General features: G+C 38.3%; 1 protein-coding gene and 1 pseudogene across 1 annotated transcript in view; one reads left to right on the top strand and one right to left on the bottom strand.

The window, feature by feature from the left end:
• Positions 1–883: 883 nt before the first annotated feature.
• LOC115424858 (uncharacterized) lies at positions 884–19327 on the bottom strand (annotated as a pseudogene).
• The window catches only part of LOC115423569 (interferon-induced very large GTPase 1-like), a 59354-nt gene continuing 47760 nt past the window's right edge, over positions 13033–24626 (top strand). The window contains exon 1 of the mRNA XM_030140443.1: positions 13033–13050. The gene's annotated coding sequence lies outside the window, so the exon portion shown is untranslated. The remainder of the gene's footprint in view (positions 13051–24626) is intronic.

Genomic DNA, 24626 nt, shown 5'->3' with positions numbered 1-24626 from the left:
GGCAGGCAGATATCCAGGGGGCAGGCAGGTCAGGATCTAGGTTCAGGCAGGAAAAACGCTGCATAGTCACACACAAGGTAGAGAACAATCTGGTAAAGAACAGAGAGCAGAGGGGTGAATATGTACACCCAGCCTGATGAGCCACAGCTGGGCTCACAGGTGAGTGGAGTTTAGCTGATGAGGAGATGTGATTGAGTGAGAGAGAGAGAGAAAGAGAGAGAAGCAGCAGAACAGACAGATGTGAAAACAATAGCTTTAGGGTGTCCTCTTACTAACACTCACATGATCATTTTTCTCAGTTGTAAAACCCGGATTACACATATGTCTGTCTCTATGCCCCCCCGCTTTTCCCATAAACATCACATGACTTCTCAGAAGAGGAACAGATCAAAGTCTATAGATGCTGAAACTGATTATGAAGATGTATTGACCCCATAAAATGACAAAGAAAGGACCTTTATAATCAAGTCCACATACTATGATGTATGTTATTTGTTTTTAACTCTCATAATCAGTGTACAGTAGGTGAGTAAAATTTTCCATCCAGTTTCTCTGTAGCTTAGAGACAACACTTTATTTTGAAAACATTCAGATTTCAGTGGCTGTTGGTACAGTTAAAACATTCCTGAAGCTTCTGGTTTATTATTAATTTTGATGAATGATTGTCAAGTTATTTGACCTCTGAAATGTGAATTACAGCCTATTATTATATCACGTTCAATAAAGATAAAGATTCAGGATGAACTTTAAGGTAACCTATCAGTGATTGGGATATGTTAGACAGCAAGTGAACATTTCACCCTCCTAATTGATGCGTTAGAAACGTGAAAAATGGGCAAGAGTATGGATCAGAACAAATTTGACAAGGCAGAAACTGTGATGGTCAAACCACTGTCAAACCATCTCCAGATCTTGTTTTGCATTCCAAATGAAAAGTGGTTAATATCAATCAAAAGTATCTAAAGAACAAAAACTGGACCAATTGAGCATCTATGGGAGCAGGACATTATGGTCCTGTCTAATATTATGTAGGCTCCCCTTTTTCCACAAAAACAGCTCTGACCTGAGGCCTAAGACTCCACCAGACCTCTGAAGGTGTGCTGTGGAATCTGGACCAAGACTTTAGCAGTAGATCCCTGAAGTCCTGGAGGTAGAGAGGTGGACCTCCATGGATCAGATTTATTTGTCCAACACCTCCCACAGATTATTAATGATCCTCAGGACATAGAGCGGGCTGTCCAATAGTCGAAGAGTTGGTGGTTTGAATCCCGCTCTGTCCTAGTCAGTCCTAGTGCTGTTGTGTCCTTGGGCAAGACACTTCACCCTCCTTGCCTCCAGTGCTGCTACTCACACTGGTGAATGAATGCGTATGAATGTTTGGTGGTGGTCGGAGGGGCCATAGGTGCGAATTGGCAGCCACACTGCCGTCAGCTTGCCGTCAGAGTGTGAATGTGTGAGTGAATGAATAATGGATCCACTTTATGCACTTTGACTGTGTTCACAGAAAAGCGCTATATAAATCTAATCCATCATTATAATCACTGAAGATAAGGAACACCCAGCAAGACCTGCAGTTGTGGAGATGCTCTGACCCAGAAATCCCTGTTACAATACGGACCTTATTAAAGCCACTCAGTTCCTTATGTTGCTCATTTTGCTTCTTCCAACACATCAACTTCAAGGATTAAATGTGCACTTGCTGTCTAATATATCCAACCCAGTGAAAGGTACCATAATAATGAAATACTCAATATTATTACAATCTCCTATCAAAAGTAATGATCTATCTGTAAATATATGCAGTTGTAGTTGTGTCTGCTCAGCCAATATAGAATAGAATAGAATAGAATAGAATAGAATAGAATTTACAGTCATTGCACAAGTGCAACAAAATTGATGCAGTCCTATCCAATACATACAGTGGACATCTTAGAATAAATAACACACACACACTTCCTTTAGCAGCGTTTAAGAGGCTTTACATATTGCAACATTCAGTTAAGCAGCATTCAGGGCAGCAGTGGCTCTTGGATAAAAACTGGCAGCAGCTCAAAGAGAGGGTGACCTGGATGAGATGAGTCTGTCAGTATGTTCCAGGCTTTTTTGAGGCAGTGGAAACTGTACAGTTCTTCCATTCAAGGGAGAGTCCTCTGGTCCTCTGAGCAGTGGTGACGACTCTGCAACTGTTTTCTGTTTGCAGCTAGTAAACCAAACACAAACACTGTTTGTCAGAATGTTCTCTACAGAGCAGTGATAGGTTACCAGTAGCTTCTCAGAGAGGTGTAGATATCAAACTCGTATAAAAAGTGTGTCCAAAAGAAGGACTATCAACAACAGAAGGCATTCTTGTAGCTTAAACTGCATAGAGCAAGTTGTCTATAATCCATCTGAAAGTCTGAGAATCTGAGAAATAAAAGATCATTCTGAATTAATACATTCTTATCAAAAACAAAGTCTGTGAGAAACATCTCAAAAATCATATCAAAGGCTGTATTTGTAAGGCTAGAGATACACATCATTTAATGCAAATGGATTCTGTTTTTTCTCTTAGCCACAAAACAACACGTGTCTTTTCAAGAAACGTGTTATTTGTTGGACAGAACAAAAACTTTATTGACTCAATAAAAGGACAACATTTTTCTGACGAAAGTCATGGCTTTTTGTTTATCTGTCAGCTGGAATCTGCAAAAACTATTGCACCAGTAATTCATACTCAGTGAGATAAGGCCTTGTGAAGGTATATACTCTTCCAACCACCTCTATCTCATGTGAAATGTTGCCATGATTATATTGATCAGCCCTAAGATTATAACCTCTGAGAGGTGAAGTAGTACTAATATTGATTATCTCCTGACAGTGGCACCTTAGATGTTGATGTGTTGGAAGCAGCAAAATGGGGAGCATAAGAATCTGAGACTTTGTAAAGGGCCAAATGAGTGCTCAGAGCACCTCCAGAATTGCAGGTCTTGTTGGGTGTTCCCAGTCAGCTGTGGTTAGTACCTTACCAAAATTGGTTTAATGAAGTTTAAGTCAGTTTTCCATTTTATTGATTGATTGATTGACATTTTAGTCCATTTGAGTGTCTGTGGAATGTGTTGGATGAACAGATACTTGACTGTACTGAGATGCATTTGTCCTTAGGCCACTTTTGGTCATCACCAAGCAATGCAGACCAGGAACACCAAACACAACCTGCAGTCTGGAGATGCTCTGACCCAGTCATTTGATCATTACAGTGTAGCTTTGTCACAGTCTCTCAGTTCTTTATGTTGCCCATTTTGCTGCTTCCAATCATTGTTGCTGCCTAATACAAACCACACACTAATCGACATTATTATGTGATAACGTTAGTACAAACACAGAATCCAAATGCAGAACTCAGACAACAAAAATTAGTTCCAAAAGATTTGTTCACACACAGGTGAAAAAATATTATGAGTGACAGAATCTTGAGGATAATGGTTGGAGATTTCCCCCTCTGATTCGTCCTCCGGATCGAGGGCAGCAGCCCGTCTCCCCAAGCGATGTTAGGAGTATTTTCCCCGACTGGGGAAAAGCAAAGGGAGGTCAGGGACGGAAACAGGTCATACACAGGCAGGCTAACGATCGAGCAACAGGACATAAGGACAAGGCAAACTCACGTACCGGTAGTCAGAGCGAGAAGGTCAAAACCAGATCAGATGAGGCAGACAAAACCGACAGGGATCAGGCAGAAGACGAGAAACCGAGGAATCCAAAACAGGTCAAAAAACAGGCAGGCAAACGAACAAACGAGGTCAAGAACGCTGGTCTGAACTACTGGAGTTACAAACTGGCGACTGACAAAAGGAAGAGACAGGGTTTAAATATACAAAAGGGAGGGAAGACAACTAGACACAGGTGGAACAAATCAGGGCGGAGACAGGTAATCAGGACAGAGGTGAGGATGATCAGGGAACAGGAAGTAAAGACGACAGACAAGACACATGAGGGAAAACTTAAAATAAAACAGGAAGAGACAAACAAAACATAAAAGACAGACAAAACCAGACTATCGTCTGGCTGCAGGTGTGACATATTACTGCTATACCTGTCAGTGGTGATAATGTTATCATTGATCAGTGTATATACAGATTATTTTGCAGAGTATTTCACAGTTTGACCAAATAACCCATTTAGGAAGCTACAGTCTAATATCACCTGTGACTTTAAGCAGTGTATGACATTCGTCACCAGTGTTTTATCAAATCTGTAAAACCCGTGTGATCATACTGCGGCTGTGTGGAATTCTGAAAAGGCCCAAGTGACGGTTTGGTTTTGGTTTTGGTTTGGTTTGTAAACAAACAGACTGTTTATGATGGAGTACACTTTGAAGGTGTTCACCGTGAGAGAAGTGATTCAGGCGCGGAATCACGGAAAGACTAACAGATTCATGATACTTGGGCTATCTCTCAGGTCTTACAGATTTGAAGAAAAATTGATGATGAACGACATATCCTGCTTTAAATATTCTTCATTAATGTTGCAAATTTGGTAAAGTTTTACAGTGTAATCTCAACAATATTTTTACCTGTCAGAGAAATAATTTTACAAATAAGAAACCATAGACATTAGCAGTGCAGTAATAATGAGGGTTAATAATGTGGTGTGTAGTGTGTTGTATTAAGTGTATGAAAAGACTTTTTTAAAAAAGACCTGATTATCTTTCACATTCAAAGTGCGTAAACAACCTGTCCTTTTTCTCTTTGACAGGTCATTACTTATAAGATAATCTGTTTTGACTATGTGTTCAATACAGATTGTACTGAAGAATATGGACTCCATTTAATCATTAATGAATGTGGTGAACTTGAAGTCAGTAATTACCTGTCATTAATTATCATATCATTATCAGTAAAGGTAATAAATAGATGTGTGTTCCAGGAAAAAGGTTCAGAAAATGTAACACTTCTAAAAACTATAGGATCATTTCATTCATAAACAACAGCATGTTAAAGAATATGCAGAAACAGACTCAGAACTGATAGCAATTGCAGATTACATTGAATAATATTAGTGTATGCTGCCAATCGTTTTAATTTTTTTGAGAGTTTTATATTTGAAGATGCTCCTCTCAAATGTTGTCATCAGGTGAGCAACAGGAGAAAGTAAGTGACATGTTTTCTTGGAGCGATTCAGTGACTGAATTCAGTGATGCTGTGATGGCAGTAGAGGATGGAGAGCATAAAGGCAGCTGAACTCTACACTCATTTTACACACATGCCTACATACAATACTTCATTTCACGTACACATTTATGCATTACTTCTATCATAGGGAAATAAGGGACTTCCTAACTTGCTCTTTCTGAGTCACAGAGCAAGACATCCTTCTCATCCTCAGTGCTTTAATTATTGCCATAAAGTTATTTCCATTTTAGTGATTGTTCCAGCTCATTTTTATAGGTAACATGTCTCTGTGTCTACTGCCTGTTATTTTGCGTGTGTGGGGGGTGGGTGGGGGAGGTGGGGGTGCTGTTGAAGGTTGTGGTGGAGCCATGTGGTCACACTGCCTGATTTGGTGGAGAAAACTGGATCTTGTGGGGAAACATGATCATCATGATGATGCCAAGCTGATCTGTCTTCCTTCTTTTAAGACTGACTACTGGAGCATTTGGAGATTAGAAGGAAATGTCCGAGAGGCTGGCACAGCACAGTGGGTCGAAGGATGTCTCAGAAGCTGGAAACAGAAGGAACATTGCTTCTAATATTGAATTGATGAAAGGGGTTAGGCAACCTGAAAACAGCAGGTGAGGAGATCCGCTGTTATTTGGAAGTGAGAAGATGATGGATTGACAAGGGGTACAGGTCAGCGTCAATCACGAAATTGATTCTGGTAATACATACATGCATTGTTCATGTTTTGATTTTCAGAAAACAGCAAGAGTGAGAGTATAGAAAGAAACTCGATAAAGTCAGTTTTCAACTAAGAGGCCTCTGTTTGATGATTAATGAACATGAGCTGTTTGACCTCTTTTACTGAATCTCACATGTTACCCAGTTACTGTACCACCTGCAATAAAGATAAACCTTCTAAACATGTCATACATAATGTATATTTCTTGCATGTTTCTTTTATTCTTTGTTTATATATTTTTTGTACTTAGTCTATTATTGTTTTATTTTTATTATCTTTCTTTATACTAATGTTGTAATGAGGTGAAATTAATTTTCTGATCTCACCTGCACAATTAATTTCTTTGCATGTCCTAATGTTTGACTTGTTGTGTGCAAAATAAATTAAACAACAAATATATCTGTAAATTAATACAGTACATTGGCTTAACATTTTAAGCCAATTACATGTAAGTAACTATAATGTAAAGTGAAGACACCTGTGATGATTTTAATGACACTGTTGCATTGGGCTTTACCCACTGTGCAGTACCAAAAACTAATCATTAATCTGACCTTGGTTGTGTGGTCATTGAAATGATTCTGATTCTGAGTTCTCACCTTCTTGTAGCTGCCTCTCAGCTGTATCGCATCATACTTGATAAGAGCCAGTGGAAGGCGTCTGCTGTGTGTTATAATATATTCCTTTCTTTCTGTTTAGGGCAGTGACAAGAGACACAACTCAAATCAAAGGTGAGTTACATTTCTAAATTACATTTCTAAGTGTTTCAGTTGACTGTGGTTTATCTTAAAACTAAAATATGTCAACTTGTTCTAACCTCTTCTCAGAACATCTAAATTACAGTGCAAGGGAAGTGGAGTAAAAAAAAGTGCTTTTTGACTTCTGACCGTTGACCAGTTTCCACAGCTTTGTCTAAAGACTAGACTGTAGATAAGAATTACAGTCTATTACTCAGTTACAAAGTCCTGCTAGGATCGTTGTTAGTATTTTCCAAACCAAGAGTCCTTTATAATCTAGTTTGATGAAATATTAATATATAGAAATGTAGATATAGAGAAATAAAAACACTTTAAACTTCTGAAACGTCCATGTGCGATATGTCTTTCCTTTTTCTCTCTGTTAGTGTTATATCTGAAATCACATAACATCTGAAATATTGTTTCAAGAACTGGTTTGAGTTTAAAATATCTGTTTACACTGCTGCATGTGTCCCATACCATATGGTTGTTTCCATATAATTAACACAATTCATTCCTCTAATTTTTGCATTACCCTTTTAACAAAATCTGAAATGACTTGTACCCTTGTCATCATTTGTCTCTCTCTTAGTGTTCTCTTAGTGACACCAGATCTCACAAAACAACATCTCACGTGACCATGATGAGCAAGCAAATGTGAGACAATATGGGCAGTGTGTGTTCTAAGTTCTGCCAAAATGATGTTGATGATGATGTAAGTGTTAAATCTTTTTTTTTTTAAGTTGTGCCCCATGACCTTCAAGCAGAGACTCAAAAAGCTAAATATTGTGATTATGCAATTATTTAATACATACTGTACATGCATAAACACACAAATGGAATAACTGAATAAAACTTGGACGAAGTGTTGTCTTTTAATGTTAAGTTGTACTGGAGGTAAAAGTAAATGTTGTCTTAGGGTGATCCAGTGTGTAAACCCAGTGATGCAAAGAAGAATAATAGGAGCACAGCAGTGGAGGGAACCACAAACAAAGGTGATGTTTTTTACCACCATTATTGATTATTACTATAAAATTATTTCAATATTGTGTTTAGAGGAGAGAAAAACATTGTCTCATTTATGTTAATAGAGAGCAAGGAGTGTAACAATTCATGAACTGCCTTTATTTTAAACAGGTTAATAAGACTGTTATTAATGCATATGTATTGCATGACTTCATCAAAAATAATTCTTATTGAAAACAATTATGCATTAAAGCTGCTTGTTCTTATCTTATAGGTGCATCAGATTTGGATGAAAACAAGGTAAGAATGTGACTCACAAGATCCCCAAAATTAAATCAAATGAATATGTTTTACATAGGGAAAAGGTGTCTGTATTTAAATGTAAAAAAAAAAATTTGGGCACACCACAAATAAAAGAGTGAATGATTTTTTTGAAGAAAATGGATGCAAGCACAGTCTCTGGAAAAAACAAAAAACTATATTACCAACAATACTAATGCATTGTTACATTTTATTTAATTTCTTGCACAAAAATAAAAAAACAAAACATCAATAAATACAGCCTTTTGCACATGCCCCAACTATGCTTTTATTTATGTATTAATTTATTTTCAATTTATGACATAAAAGTAAATATTCACTAATGTTGTTGGTAATATTATCCTTTTTCCAGAGACTGACTTTACATTTTCTCCCCCAAAAAATCAACAATTGTTAGTTTTTGCGTAAAACTGTCTATTACTGAGTGTAAATACATGTTACAAAAGAACTCATGAAGAGGCGATGGTAAAATGTAGTGTCTGTGCGTTGGATTGATTAAATTATTTTAATATTTATTCATCATTTGACTGTTTTACTATCTTTGCCTTCCTGCTTGATATAAAGTGGGTTTTCTTTATGTTTTGTACCACCCCCTTCAATTGTAGTACTTCTAAAGTTAAAAATTGTACATATTATTATTATTATTATTATTATTATTATTATTATTTTGCAGACTAACTTAAAGTAATGCTCCTGAAAAAGTGACTGTGGACAGACTTGATAATGAAAATGAACATAAATGATTTTTTTCTTAGACTGATGCCGACACAGAACTACGTGTTCCCAAAAACACAGACGATGAGAGTACAGCAGAGAAAGGAGAGCAAATCAACTCTGATGACAAAGGTAACATTTTTATAAAAACCTATGATATGACCCAGATTATTAAAATGAAATTAAATTCTCTCTGTGTCAATAAATAAGAGAGGTATGGATCATCAAAGATAAGAAGTTAAAAGATTTAATATCAAGTGATTATTACTGAACAAAGCAGTAACATCATTGATCTGTTTATATGTTAGAGCTGTGTCAGAGTATAAGAACAAGTTCATTTTTCTAAGATGGACCCAGGAGTGAAACTGAAAAATATTTCTACAATACATCAATTATTGTGTTTAATGTTTTTGTCTTTTTTTGGTCTTGTTTAATTTCACATTTTTTTCTAGTGTTACAGTAGATGTGAAAACTCGAACCATGATTTATGGCCTATTTATGTAGAAAAACTGAAATTCCAATGCACCACTGGGTGATTATTAATTATTGTTGTCTTTTTCCACTCAGCTCAGAATGAGACAGATACAGAAACGTCTTCTGTATCAGCCAGCGCTGTGAATGGAAGTATTGCCAGTGGCTGTCAGTTTAAGGATGTTAAGGCTGAGGATATAACTTACAATGTTGAAAATGAAACAGTACTCCACACACATGGTAACTGTGGCACCACAACTTACACGAAAACATCTTCTTATGCTTTTGTCCTGAAGTTTATGCACCTGAAAGTCTTAAATCTTCTACGGTTGTGAAAAGATGTTACATGTGTCTGTTTCAGCTCAGTCTTCTGCCACCAGTGATAAGAAAAAAGAAAAACCCACAGGTATTGTTCAGTCTGAACACATTTCATTGTGACATGAATGAAACATGGTTAATTTGTACTGATACAGACTTACTGTGTGCATACTGTACACAGAAATGTTCAGATATTGGTCACATTCTTTTTCTGCAATGTTGAGGAATAACTGGTGACATGTTACAGTGATGTGCAAAGAAATTACAATTAGTGATCAAAATGTTAGTGATTACAGAAGGGTTACAAGTATTTTTTTTTTTTTTTCTGTAAAAAGATAAGTGTGGAACATTCATTCTCTTTGTTGCATATTTTTCTTTGGATGTTTTACAAAGAAACATGCACTGACGTCTTTTTTAAAGTAGAATTCTGCGTGCATTCATTAATTATTTTCTTTCTTTTTTTTTTTTAACTAATTCAGCTCCCACTCAGAGCGCCAAAGCCGGCAATGGAAGCATTGTCGACACATCTCAGTTTAATAATGTTGAAGCAGAGGATATAAGTGTCTCTATCAAAAACAAAAAAATAGAGCACACACATGGTAATTGTGGAACATTTACTCAGACAGAAATATCTTCTTATGTTATTGCCTAAAGTTTATGCATCTAAAAGTTATATTGGTCCTCTTTCAGTTCAGTCTTCTGACACCAGTGATGAGACAAATGACAAACCCAAAGGTATTGTTCAGTCTGAACACATTTCATTGTGACATAAATGAAACATGGTTAATTTGTACTGATACAGACTTACTGTGTGTATACTGTACACAGAAATGTTCAGATATTGGTGACATTCTTTTTCTGCAATATTGAGGAATAACTAGTGACATGTTAGAGTGATGTGCAAAGAAATTACAATTAGTGATCAAAATGTTAGTGATTACAAAAGGGTTACAAGTGATTTTTTTCTTTTTTCAGTAAAAAGATGAGTGTGGAACATTAATTTAAAAAAACCTATGACCCAGATTATTAAACTGAAATTAAATTCTCTCTGTGTCAATAAATAAGAGAGGTATGGATCATCAAAGATAAGAAGTTAAAAGATTTAATATCAAGTGATTATTACTGAACAAAGCAGTAACATCATTGATCTGTTTATATGTTAGAGCTGTGTCAGAGTATAAGAACAAGTTCATTTTTCTAAGATGGACCCAGGAGTGAAACTGAAAAATATTTCTACAATACATCAATTATTGTGTTTAATGTTTTTGTCTTTTTTTTTGTGTCTTGTTTAATTTCACTTCATTTTTTCTAGTGTTAGATGTGAAAACTCGAACCATGATTTATGGCCTATTTATGTAGAAAAACTGAAATTCCAATGCACCACTGTGTGATTCTTAATTATTGTTGTCTTTTTCCACTCAGCTCAGAATGAGACAGATACAGAAACGTCTTCTGTATCGGCCAGTGCTGTGAATGGAAGTATTGCCAGTGGCTGTCAGTTTAAGGATGTTAAGGCTGAGGATATAACTTACAATGTTGAAAATGAAACAATAGTCCACACACATGGTAACTATGGCACCACAACTTACACGAAAACATCTTCTTATGCTTTTGTCCTGAAGTTTATGCACCTGAAAGTCTTAAATCTTCTACGGTTGTGAAAAGATGTTACATGTGTCTGTTTCAGCTCAGTCTTCTGCCACCAGTGATAAGAAAAAAGAAAAACCCACAGGTATTGTTCAGTCTGAACACATTTCATTGTGACATGAATGAAACATGGTTAATTTGTACTGATACAGACTTACTGTGTGCATACTGTACACAGAAATGTTCAGATATTGATCACATTCTTTTTCTGCAATGTTGAGGAATAACTAGTGACATGTTACAGTGATGTGCAAAGAAATTACAATTAGTGATCAAAATGTTAGTGATTACAAAAGGGTTACAAGTGATTTTTTTTTGGTTTTTTTTTTCTGTAAAAAGATAAGTGTGGAACATTCATTCTCTTTGTTGCATATTTTTCTTTGGATGTTTTACAAAGAAACATGCACTGACGTCTTCTTTAAAGTAGAATTCTGTGTGCATTCATTAATTATTTTCTTTCTTTTGTTTTTTTTAACTAATTCAGCTCCCACTCAGACCGCCAAAGCCGGCAATGGAAGCATTGTCGACACATCTCAGTTTAATAATGTTGAAGCAGAGGACATAAGTGTCTCTATCAAAAACAAAAAAATAGAGCACGCACATGGTAATTGTGGAACATTTACTCAGACAGAAATATCTTCTTATGTTATTGCCTAAAGTTTATGCATGTAAAAGTTATATGTTTCTCTTTCAGTTCAGTCTTCTGACACCAGTGATGAGACAACTGACAAACCCAAAGGTATTGTTCAGTCTGAACACATTTAATTCTGACCTAACTTACCTGGTTAGATAATGGTTAAATAAATAAATAAATAAATAAATGAAACATGGTTGATTTCTAATGATACAGACTTACTGTGTGCATATTGTACACAGAAGTGTTCAGATACTTGTCATAGTCACAGGCTTTCTCTGCAACACTGAAGACCAGTGGTGTACAAGGAAATTAAAAAATAAAAGCAATTATAAGACTTATTGAAAATAGAATCAAATCAATTATTATTAGTAATCAAATCTTAGTGATTATAAAATGGTTACCAGTGAACATAGGCTTTTTTTTGGTCAACAGATTACAGTATACCATTCATTCTGTTGTTTTGTATTTTGTCTCATGAAGGAAGGTTTTCTTTCGGTGGAGTTTTGTGTATTTATTGATTATTTTGTCTTTTTTCCAACCAGGTCAGACTCAGACAGAAACACAAAACTTGGCAGGCAGCAGTGTCCAGAACAGAAGAGCTGTTTGCGTCCGTCAGTTGAGGAATGATCCTGCTCAGGGAGGTAAAATCTACAATATCAACCAGTGCACAAGGCAAATAAAACTAACACACACTTACACTACTGTTGCTATAGTTTAGACACCTGAAGGTCTTAAATCTTCTACAGTTCTGAAGACATTTAATTCTGGCATGTATGAACCAGGGTTCATTTGTACTGATACAGACTTACTGTGTGCATACTGTACACAGAAATGTTCAGATACCAGTCACATGCTTTCTCTGCCATTTGAAGAACTGGTGTGTAATGAAGTAGCTAAATAATCTATAAGAGTTACTGATAAGAAAATTCAATTACATTACTATCACATCAAATGTTAGTGATTCCAAAATGGTTACCTGTGAGCATACGCTTTTTTCCACTTTGCATGTTTTTCTCACGTTGGAAGGTTTTCTTTTGGTGGAGTTTTGTGTATTTATTACCTCCGCCATTATGTTTTCATTGGGGTTTGTCTGTTAGTAAGAAAACTCAAAAAATTACAGGTGGATTTTGATGAAATTTTCAGGAAACGTTGATACTGGCACAAGGAACAAATGATCAAATTTTGGTGGTGATCGGGGGGGGGGGGGGGGGGGCTGCTCTCTCCGAGTGTTTTTCTACTTGATTATTTTGTCTTTCTTCCAACCAGGTCAGACTCAGACAGAAACACAAAACTTGACAGGCAGCAGTGTCCAGAACAGAAGAGCTGTCAGTGTCTCTCAGTTTAGGAATGATCCTGCTCAGGGAGGTAAAATCTACAATATCAACCAGTGCACAACACACAACACACATGGTAACTGTGGTAAATACAACTAACACACACTTCTAACACACACACACAAAACTAACACAGGCTTCTAAACGTATTAAAGTCGTGCATAGTTCTGAAGAGATGTGACATGTTTCTGTTTCAGTTCAGTCTCCTACCACCAGTGGTGAGACATATGACAAACCAAAAGATATTGTTCAGTCTGAACACATGTAAGTGTAACATGTATAAAACATGGTTGATTTGTACTGATACAGACTTAATGTGTGCATACTGTACACACAAATGTTCAGATATTGGTCAAATGTTTTCTCTGTGTTCAATGTTGAGGAATAACTCCTGACATGTAGCAGTAATATGGAATGAACTGACAATTAGTGATCAAATGTTAGTGATTACAAGGGGACAACAAGTGAATATGTTCTATTTCAGTAAAAAGATAAGAGTAGAACATTTAATTTCTTTGTTGCATCTTTTTCTTTGGACGTTTTCTATTGTGTAAGATGGTTTTCTTTAAGTAGAATTCTGTGTATTTATTAATTATTTTCTCTATTTTCCCCATGAAGATCCAATTCAGACCATCACAACCCAGAATGACAGTGTTGTCATTGTTCCTCGGTTTAATAATGTTGTGGCTGAGGACATAACTTACACTGTGGAAAACAAAAGAGCACACAATACACATGGTAATTGTGGCACCTTCACTCACACAGAAATCTCTTCTTATATTATTGTATTAAGTTTAGACACCTAGGAGTCTTTTGTGTATTTATTGATTATTTTGTCTTTTTTCTATCCAGGTCAGACTCAGACAGAAACACAAAACCTGACAGGCAGCAGTGTCCAGAACAGAAGAGCTGTCAGCGTCCCTCAGTTTAGGAATGATCCTGCTCAGGGAGAAAAAATCTACAATATCAACCAACTCACGACACACAACACACATGGTAACTGTGGCAAATAAAACTAACACACACTTATACTACTGCCGCTATAGTTTAGGCACCTGAAAGTCTTAAATCTTGTACAGTTCTGAAGACATTTAATTCTGATATGTATGAACCACAGTTCATTTGTACTGATACAGACTTACTGTGTGCATACTGTACACAGAAATGTTCAGATACTAGTCACATGCTTTCTCTGCCATGCTGAAGAACACTGGTGTATTAATGAAGTAACTAAATAATCTATAAGAGTTACTGATAAGAAAATTGAATTACATTACTATCACATCAAATGTTAGTGATTCCAAAATGGTTACCTGTGAACATAGGCTTTTTTCCGCTTTGCATGTTTTTCTCATGTAGGAAGGTTTTCTTTCGGTAGAGTTTTGTGTATTTATTGATTATTTTGTCTTTTTTCTATCCAGGTCAGACTCAGACAGAAACACAAAACTTGACAGGAAGCAGTGTCCAGGGCAGAAGAGCTGTCAGTGTCCCTCAGTTTAAGAATGATCCTGCTCAAGGAGGTAAAATCTACAATATTAACCAACTCATGACACACAACACACATGGTAACTGTGGCAAATAAAACTAACACACACTTATACTACTGCCACTATAGGTTAGGCACCTGAAAGTCTTAAATCTTCTACAGTTCTGAAGACATTTAATCCTGATATGTATGAACCAGGGTTTATTTGTACTGATACAGACTTACTGTATGCATACTGTACACAGAAATGTTCAGATACTAGTCACATGCTTTCTCTGCCATGTTGAAGGACACTGGTGTGTAATGAAGTAACTAAATAATCTATAAGAGTTACTGATAAGAAAATTCAGTGAAATTACTATCACATCAAATGTTAGTGATTCCAAAATGGTTACCTGTGAATAGGGATGGGAATCGAGAACAAGTTCTTTTTGAGAACTGGTTCCCAGTAGCTCGATTCCTTGGAATCGTTTGCCTGCCTGCTTAATGATTCTGCTTATCGATTCCGCCTTTGTTGTGCATGCGCGATGACGTCACACGTACACTGCATTGTTTTGGTCACAACGTAGCCAACATGGCGTTGAGGCAGAAACTGTCTAAAAAGATGACACCAGGTCCACTTACTTGGAACACTTGCAAAGCTTCCATGTCTTCAAAAGGGTGGACTCCCTCCAGTATCCTCAAACATTTGTCCACAGCATGTGAATCATTTACAGGAATGTCACGTTTTTGATACGCTACTTAGCAGTGCTTGAGAATGTAGCGGCAGAGTGAACGCCGGGCCGGTTCCGGTGTGGGTAACAAATGTCATGACTCCTCAAATACAAGTTTCCGAAGGTAAGAAGGGAAAGAACATGAGGTGCACAACAACGGGAGACAAGCCGAGCAGAGTCGAACCGGTTCCATGTAGTAGACATGCAGCAATAGAGGAATTACTAAAGCATCTTTAGTTTCACTTTCACTGTACGCCCCCTTCCCCCCCAACCGTGCTCGGCGTCATCTGTTATTATTATTTGTACGTACTGTATATGTTATATTTTCTGTGCAGATGGAAATATAAAAGACAGTTAATGCAAACACACCTGTTTGTACTCTTTTTTTTTCCCTCACCCAATGAGAATCGATAAGAGAATCGATAAGGAATCAGATCATAAGCAATATCGATAATGGAATCAAAATCGTTAAATTCTTAACGATTCCCATCCCTACCCGTGAGCATAGGCTTTTTTCTGCTTTGCATGTTTTTCTCATGTAGGGTGGTTACCTGTGAATATAGGCTTGAAGATGTCTGTGTCAGTTCTCATTCATCAGAAGAACTACTAAGAAGAATGATGTCCGGTAGTTCTTCTTGGTTCAACTGGACTGGTTTAGCTCTTAAAAATGTTTTGTCTCTCATCCAAGAGACTTCTTCAGTTCTAATAACTGGTGGGAGAAACTGGACTCATAAACCTGCAGGGGGAGTGGTCTGTGTGGGTGTTACTCCCATTTTACGTGTTAGGGTCGTGTGGGGGGGGTGTCCCTGGAGGTAGGGTCGTTAGTGGATATTGTGTGTGAGTTTCAGGGTTGTTGACAAGATGGGTGGGTCACTGTCAAAATCCATAAGGGGTTTGGGGGGTGTTTGGTTTTGTAAAGGGCTAAGTACAAAGGCTGAACCCAAAAGCAGGACCACAGAGTACAAGTAAAATTGAGTGTTTTTATTAAACACTTTAGCAGGTGAACAAATACAATACAGAGAGAATGTTATTTCTGTGAAGTCCCTGAGTCCGGGGATAAACGTCTGGGCTTCGGGTGGAAATGGCTGACGACCAGCAAGGCCGAGCCGGGGAAACCCCAACGGAACCCCAACTAGGAGCAAACAGAGGGAGGTCAAAACACAAGCCAGGTCATACACAGGGGAGCAAACTAAACAGTAACAGTACACGGGGGACAAGCAGAACTCACGGTCAGTAATCCAGGCAAAAGGTCGAAGCACAGGTAACCGGTGGAGGCTGAGGTATCAAAGGGAGAAGGCAGAGACAGAGTCGGGTACACAAACCGGGTCGTTGACGAACAGGCAGATATGGTGGTCGAAGGACGAAAACGGGTCGAAAACAGGCAGACAAACGAACAGGATCCAAAAACGCAAGTGAGTGAGCACAACAAGTTGAAGAACACAAACTGGCAACTAGACAGGGGAAGACACAGGGTTTAAATACACAAGAGGGCGGGAAGACAATTGGACACAGGTGGAACACATCAGGGTGGAGCCAAGTAATCAGGGAAAAGGTGAACACGATCAGGGAGAGGAAGTAAAGACACCAGACAAGACACATGAGGGAAACTTAACAAAATAAAACAGGAAATGACAGACAAAACAGAAAAGACAGACAAATCCAGACACAGTCCGGAAGCCGACATGACAGGTTTCAGGTGAGTCCAGGTGTAGAAGGTTGTTGGTTGAAAAATGTTTGGGAATGTTATTTAAAATGGTGTTATAGGTTTTTGATAAATAGTGTCTCAGACCAACACTTCTGTTCAGGGAAGGATTTTCCACTTTCATAAAAATGGCTTCTTTTACTCTCTCAAACCATTTGTCTTCTCTGGCCAATATTTGGACATTGCGGTCCTCGAATGTGTCCTTTTTCTTCCAAGTGTAGATGGACCGCAAAGTCTTGGCCTGAGGTGGAGGCTCTCCAGTGTTGAGCCATGCATTTATGGAGGATTGTTGGTTTCTTCTATGTATAAGTCTATACATTCCTCACTGCACTGAATGGCACAGACCATGTTGCTTTGTTTCTCCCTGTAGTTTGTCCTTGGGATGGACCAGAGCCCATCTCAGGGTGTCCGTCAGTTTGAAATATACCGGGATATTGTGCTGGTTGAAAATCCTACGTAGTTTTTCAGAGACTCCTGCTGTTTAGGGAATGACAATGCCTTTTCCTTTCTCTGGCTTTTCCTCTGTGCTGTTGGTGGGCTTTTGCCTCCTTGGTTTGGCTTTAAGGAAGGCCCAGGTAGGGGAGCCACATGTCTTCAGTGCTTCCTTAACCTGCTGCTCTTCCTTCATCTTCATCTTCATTCCCAGGACAACCACAGATTCTTTCACGATTATCTCTGGACCTGCTGCGGTGGTCCGGCCTCTTCCCTGCCCTCATCATCACCACTCACTTATCCTCAACCGCCTCCATGTGTCTCCCCCTACTCCCCCCTTCTCCCCCTCTCCCCCAGTCCCTATCTCTATCGCTCTCTCTTTTTCCCCTTCTCTACTCTCTCTCTTTAACCCCAACTGGTCAAGGCAGACGGCCATCCTCCAGGAGTCTGGGTCTGCTCGAGGTTTCTGCCTGTTAAAGGGAAGTTTTTCCTCGCCACTGTCACCAGTCACAAGTGTTTGCTCCTGGAGGATTCTGTTGGGTTTCTGTAAATTGACTTAGAGTCTGGTTTTGACCAACTCTATATATAAAATGTCAAGAGATAACTTTCTTGTGATCTGGCGCTATATAAATAAAATTTGATTGATTGAGTGATTTAATTGGTTTTCCCCTGTAAGTCGCTTTGGAAAAAAGCGTCTGCCAAATGCGTAAACATAAACATAAACATAAACACATCTTCCTTTCAGCCTCAGTAGGAGTTTCTTTTGCTCTGTGGTTGAGGGTCCTGATGACTCCCAGTTTGTGTTCCAGTGGGTGGTGATGAGAATCAAAAAGAAGATATTGGTTTGTGTGGGTTGGTTTCCTGTAAATGTCTATGGTTAATCCTTTGTCATCATTGATGTGGATGTTGCAGTCCAGAAAGGGCAGGCTGTTGTTTTGGACATCTTACTGTGTGAACTTGATATTCTGGTCCACTGAGTTGATGTGTGTGGTGAAGGTGTCCTGGTCTCCTTTGCTTATCTTGACCCAGGCGTCATCCACATATCTAAACCAGTGAGTGGGAACTGATCCTTTGTAAGTACTCAGAGCCCTGCGTTCCACTTCTCACATGTATATATTGACTACTATGGGGGACACTGGGGAGCCCATGGCACAGCCTTGCTTTGGTTTGTAGATGTCTCCATTATACCGGAAGTATGTAGAACTTAGGCAGAGCTCAAGCATTGAGGATATTTGTTCTGGGTAAGGTTGGTTCTGGTAGTGAGTGTGTGGTCCTGTAGAAGTCATGTTTTCACTGCCTGAACTGCTTCCTTGGTGGGAATGCAGGTGAAAAGTGAGGTGACGGATGAAACTGTGGTTTCATTTGGTTCCATAGTTATTTCCTTGATCATGTTCATGAAACCCTGTGAGTTTTGGACATGGTGTGGTGTGTTTCCAACCAAAGGAGCCAAGATGGTTGCCAGGTGTTTTGCAACATTATAGGAATTTATGCTGCTCACAGTGGGTCTGAGGGGGGCTCCTTCCTGGTGTATCTTGGGTAGTCCATAGATACAGGGGATGAATTCACCAGGGTAGAGTTTGTGGTAGAGTGGTCTATCAATGGCTTTTTCTTTCTCTAGCTTTTGCAAGCCCTCTACAACTTTCTCCTTGTAGCCGCTTGTGGGGTCTCTTCTCAGTGTCTCATATGTGGTGGTATCACTGAGTAGGCTGGTCATTTTGTTGTTGTAGTCCAGGACCACAGTATATCTCCTGTTGTCAGCCGGCAGGATGGTAATATTCTGATCCCTTTTAAGAGAAGGTAAGGCTCTTCTTTCTTTAGTGGTGAGGTTGTGCTAGAAAGCCACTATTGCTGCATTTCCACTACATGGAACCGGCTCGACTCAGCTCGGCTCGATTCGACTCGGGTCCCAGGTACTATTCCTGGCGACCGTTTCCATTACAGGATAGAGTACCTGTACGTCATAGTGATGCGGCATGTTCCTTCTGTGTTGTCTGCTCAGAGAGTTGCTGATAAACTCGCTCGTTGCATGTTGTCTCATCAAGCTCACACTGAATTTTTATGTCTGAACCTCCTCGACAAACCATGGTGTAGTTTTTCGGGTTGTTATCATGTGGATTAACCTACCGCTATATTTACTCCAAACTTCCGCATCTGTTTTTTGTAAAACGGCGGGTCACAGAGACAACTCTCTGACCAATCAGTGGTCTGCAGTGCTTACACATCACGTTTTAGTATCTGGTCCCCAGTCCTGGAACCTCGGCGGAGGTGATACCGAAAATCTAGTACCAGGTACCAGATTCCAGGCCCTTTTTCATAATGGAAACGCAAAAAGGCCGAGTTGAGTTGAGTTGAGCCGAGCTGATACCACATAGTGGAAACGCGGCATAACAACCCTACCCCCGGGGACACCCCCCCTTATAGCTTTAACACGTAAGTTGGGAGTAACACCCACACAGACCACTCCCCCTGCAGGTTTATAAGTCCAGTTTCCCCACCAGTGATTAGAACTGAAGAAGTCTCTTGGATGAGAGATGAAATGTTTTCAAAAGAGCTGAACCAGTCCAGTTGAACTGAGAAGAACTACCAAGACTCAAGTAGGAAGGTTTCCTTTGAATATTTATTGATTATTTTGTCTTTTTTCTAACCAGGTCAGACTCAGACAGAAACACAAAACCTGACAGGCAGCAGTGTCCAGAACATAAGTGCTGTCAGTGTCCCTCAGTTTAGGAATGATCCTGCTCAGGAAGGTAAAATCTACAATATCAACCAACGGACAGTACACATGGTAACTGTGGCAAATACAACTAACACACGCCACTGTCTACTTAGTGCTACTGTCCCAAAGTTTAGGCTTCTAAAAGTCTTAAAGTCACGCATAGTTCTGAAGAGATGTTACATGTTTCTGTTTCAGTTCAGTCACCTGCCACCAGTGATGAGATAAATGACAACCCAAAGATATTGTTCAGTCTGAACACATACATGTGTGAAACATGGTTCATTTCTAATGATACAGACTTAATGTGTGCATCAGTGGTGGGCCGTACATTTGGTGCCTGGGACTTCAGTGGGGACTAACTCGACTTAATCCATCTCCTTAATATCACCACTATGACATTAGAGTTTAAAAAAAATTATCAGTACTATATGTGGCAGTGCGAGCACAGGATGTTTTAGGGCAGTATTAATTAATCTATTTATTGTTGCCAGACACAACACCCTGGGAATTTCAGGGACTTCTTTAAATGAACCAACCCAAAAATGGAAGGCACTCAGGTCTCTTTAACAAGTGAGGCAGAGACAGCAGTTCAATGGTACAAAAAAATCCCCCAAATTTTTATTAGTTACAAATTACTGTTTTGTGAAAAACTCAGGAACTAAAATCACTCACTGTGGGAAATGAAAGGGAGCCAATCAGGGCTGAGCCCTACCGTGACAGATGGGTCCAAAGGAAAAGGGGATCCCAGGGACATCACATGTGAAGCAAATAAAAAGTGACACCCAAAATCAACCAAGTGCAAACACAATCCAAAGGGGACACTATGGGCTGAAATATGTGCAGCCAGAAACTGAATCTGAATCATGAAAACTGAATCTGAATTGTATAATTTGAAATTAAATTTATTAGTTTTGAACTTAAGTCCAATGAACTTGAAACTGAATGTAAGATTTGAAATGGAATTTGGTTTCTCTGAAACTATATTTTCTCCTCACTGAAAATTCCACTTTCACATTCAGCTCTCACAATTCAAATTAAGTTCTCAAAATTCTGTTTCAGTTTTCTGTGACTGACATCCAGGTAGTTGAGGAAGAGCAATTGAGCGCAGATACACAGGACACCTCATTGGTAAATCAGCACCTACGTTTTGAGCACGTAACATAATAGTTGTCAAGGAAACGGAGGAAGAAGTGCTTGGTGGCCCAGAAGTGTCACAGCAATACAAAAGCAGCAACACAACACAATTAGTCCCAGCAATTGGCTGGGACCACAACACAGCCAGAGTCTTCGATATATAACAAAGATGAAACACTTCCATAGACTCCTGCTGTAAAAAATGGTGGACGAAATATGGACCTACTCCAGGTTATGGAGGGGCCGATAGTTCCTACACTGAGTCTTATGCCGTCGGAACACATTAATTTCTATTGCAGCTGATCTAGCAATTCCAGTGCTAAGTTAATAAGATATCATCATCTTTCAGATTATTTCCTGTATTTCCTGTATTACCGGACACTTATGTTGTAAATTCTGTTTTCTTTGGTATGTGTTAGCGTTTGTATGAATTTGTATCTCAGACAACAGTTACGTTTGATTTTCAGCTGTAGCCCTATAGTTAGCTAGCTTGACTTGGCCAGCTGTTGAGATTTAACCACTATAACCACAAATTATGCAGTTTTTAAGGTAAGGTAGCATTAGTACAAATGTTGTTATCAGTGGGTTTTATTTTAGTTGTTCTGCTGAACCTGGTGGTGTTTGGTTAACTTTGTCAGCTGAGGTAATGTGCTAATTAGGAGGAGAGTTGCTGTAGAGCTGAGCTCTGCCAACAAAGTTTATTAAAGTTATTATTCAAGAGATAAAGGAAACAAAACTTCTGTAACTTGGCGTTTGTAAGATCTGACTCATCCTATAAGAATTCTGTTGAATTTTGAGTTTGCTAATTTTGAGTTTTTAGTGAGTTTAGCATCTGTGCTAACACTAACATGCTAAGTTATCCGCTATGCTATCCACTGGTTAATGCCTTATTCTGTGTGTTATCAGAACAGAGCTTGGCAGAAACAGTATTCACAGCTAACCACCGTTTTCTGCTTGTACCTCATTCCTATAATAGTAAAACTTCAAAATGGTAAATTGTCTATCTCCTTATGAGTACAGTACAGTACTCATGAGTACAGTTGCAGAATGAATGAACTTGTAAAGGTAGCACCAATCACATAAGTAGCCTACCCAAGCTAACACAAACCTTTGCCCCCAAAATGTAAGTTTTCAACATAATAAATGCACTCCTTTTAATGGTCAGCCCCACTACTCAAAAGTATAGCACACACAACAGTACATATAGTAGTGCAACAATGGTTGTGTGTGGTTTATTTTGAGATTTACCATGCTCACTGCTGTTTCTCCTACTGAATACCATAAGAGCGCCTAGTTTGTTTGGACCTATTCAGGCTTACATGAACCACGTGATCACCGGAGCAGCAAAATCAAAGTGTGTCATAACTCTCTTTATAGGGTTCCGAAAACAGCTAAAACATCCCCAAGACAAATCACTGCACCCTGCTATATATACAAAACACAACATAACGTGCTGCACACTTTTAATACCCCTCAGCCAAATATAGTATAAAATTCTGTTGAAAGTTACTGCCCAATAATTTAGATTAGATTGTCTTTGTGTAAAACTTATTACATACATATTTATATTTGGAAGTACTCAGATATTATAACTGCACAGGGCACAAGGCCATTGGACCTTGAAAAAGTTGGTCAAGGAGATCTATTATCAACGGGCTTCATGCCAAGATGCATCCACAGTATAAATTTGGTGCGGATACCTCTGCATTGTTCAGATAATGCGATTATGTCGTTGAAAAGACATGTTGCCATTTGACCTTGAAAACTAGGTCAAGGTTACCTATTTTCAATAGGCTTCTGCTCCATGACAAGATGCATCCATAGTATAAATTTGGTGCAGAATTCTCAATGCATTCTTCAGCGAATGTGATTATGCTGTTGAATGGACAGATGGACAGAAGACAAAATGATTACAATGCCTCTTGGCCGAGAGGTAAAAATGCAAAATAACAAGGTAAGAGAGAGACATTTCGCTTACTGAGGGTGAATACCATTATTACTAAAGCAAGAAATCCAGTTAAGACCACTCCAAACTTTTACACTACACCCACAACTGTGCCATGCACATCATCTGGAGTAGTTCAGAATCAATATTTATCTAATAACATGACAAAAACATAAAAAGATCATAGCATACTCACCAGAGATGCTCATTAATTATATACAAAATCCTATCTACTTTCTTTGCTCAGGAAAATGACTCAATGGCTCAAAGAGGTGATCTGTGCATTTCAGTTCCTTTTTTATGACAGCAAGACAGTGCAAAAAAAAATTATACAAATATAATAATATACTTTTACAGACTTTTGAGGAATGAATTAATTAAACAGAGATGTGTCTTTGATTTACTGACAGTTGAAGAGGAACAGGTCTACCCACAATTTCTATTTCTGTCTTAAAGACTTTTATTTTCATTTGTCACTTCAGACCTCAGATCAGTTTACACAGAATATTTTCTGAACACTGTGTGACCACCAGTCATCTGACAGTAAGATGATGGCAATCTGTTCATTATTCAGTGACATACAATATACATGGAATCAGTATTGTTTTTAATTGATTGATTTCAGAACATATTTGTCTTTGTGTCAACAGAACCACAAAGAAGATGCAGTATGGAGAACCCTCCAGGTCGGAAAACTTCTGTTAATATTTAACCTTTAAATAGTATTTTACAGCATAGATACTTAGTTTTGGCCAAAGAGCAAAACCTTTTATCTAAAAAAAGCACCTTGCTGAAAACACACAAAGACCATGTTTTCTTGCAGAATGGTATTTGTTAACAATACCCAATAAATAATACACTGTTGTTGTCGTTTTATTTTATTTATTTATTTATTTTTTACTATATTACTATGTACAAATTACATTATGCAAGAAAAACATTTTATTTTAGTTTTCTCATCAAAGTGCATTTTTCCGATAAGAGGTTTTGCTCTTCAGGCTTTGTATAATATTCAAACCCATGTGTTCATCTCTGACAGACTTCAGCTTGGTTGTTGTTGGGAACACTGGTGCACAAAAGAGCTCCAGTGGAAACACAACACTGGGAAGTCACACCTTTTCTGCAACTGTCAGCGCATCCTCAGGTAACACCAAACACCCTGGATTTAGTGGATGAATTTTGGTGAAAACTTATGACAAAAGTATTCACATCAAATACACATTTCATTTCATACATCGATTCAGACTCAGTGTTTGATGGCTGATTCTGTGAAATCTCAGCTCTTAACAGTTGTTCAGTTTACTTTATCCCAGTGTTTTTCAACTTTGGGGTCAGGACCCCACGTGGGGTCACCAGGAATTCAAATAGGGTCACCTGAAATTTCTAATAATTGACAAAAATAAATAAAAACTTACTAATAAAAAATATATGGTGGGTTGAGAGAGACAATCACAATACATAAATGACATGACAAACTCT

This window comes from Sphaeramia orbicularis, chromosome 8 (assembly GCF_902148855.1).
Source record: "Sphaeramia orbicularis chromosome 8, fSphaOr1.1, whole genome shotgun sequence".
Taxonomy (NCBI): Eukaryota; Metazoa; Chordata; class Actinopteri; order Kurtiformes; family Apogonidae; genus Sphaeramia; species Sphaeramia orbicularis.
Note: the sequence above shows the minus strand (reverse complement) of the source record. Positions and strands in the feature narration are given on the sequence as shown.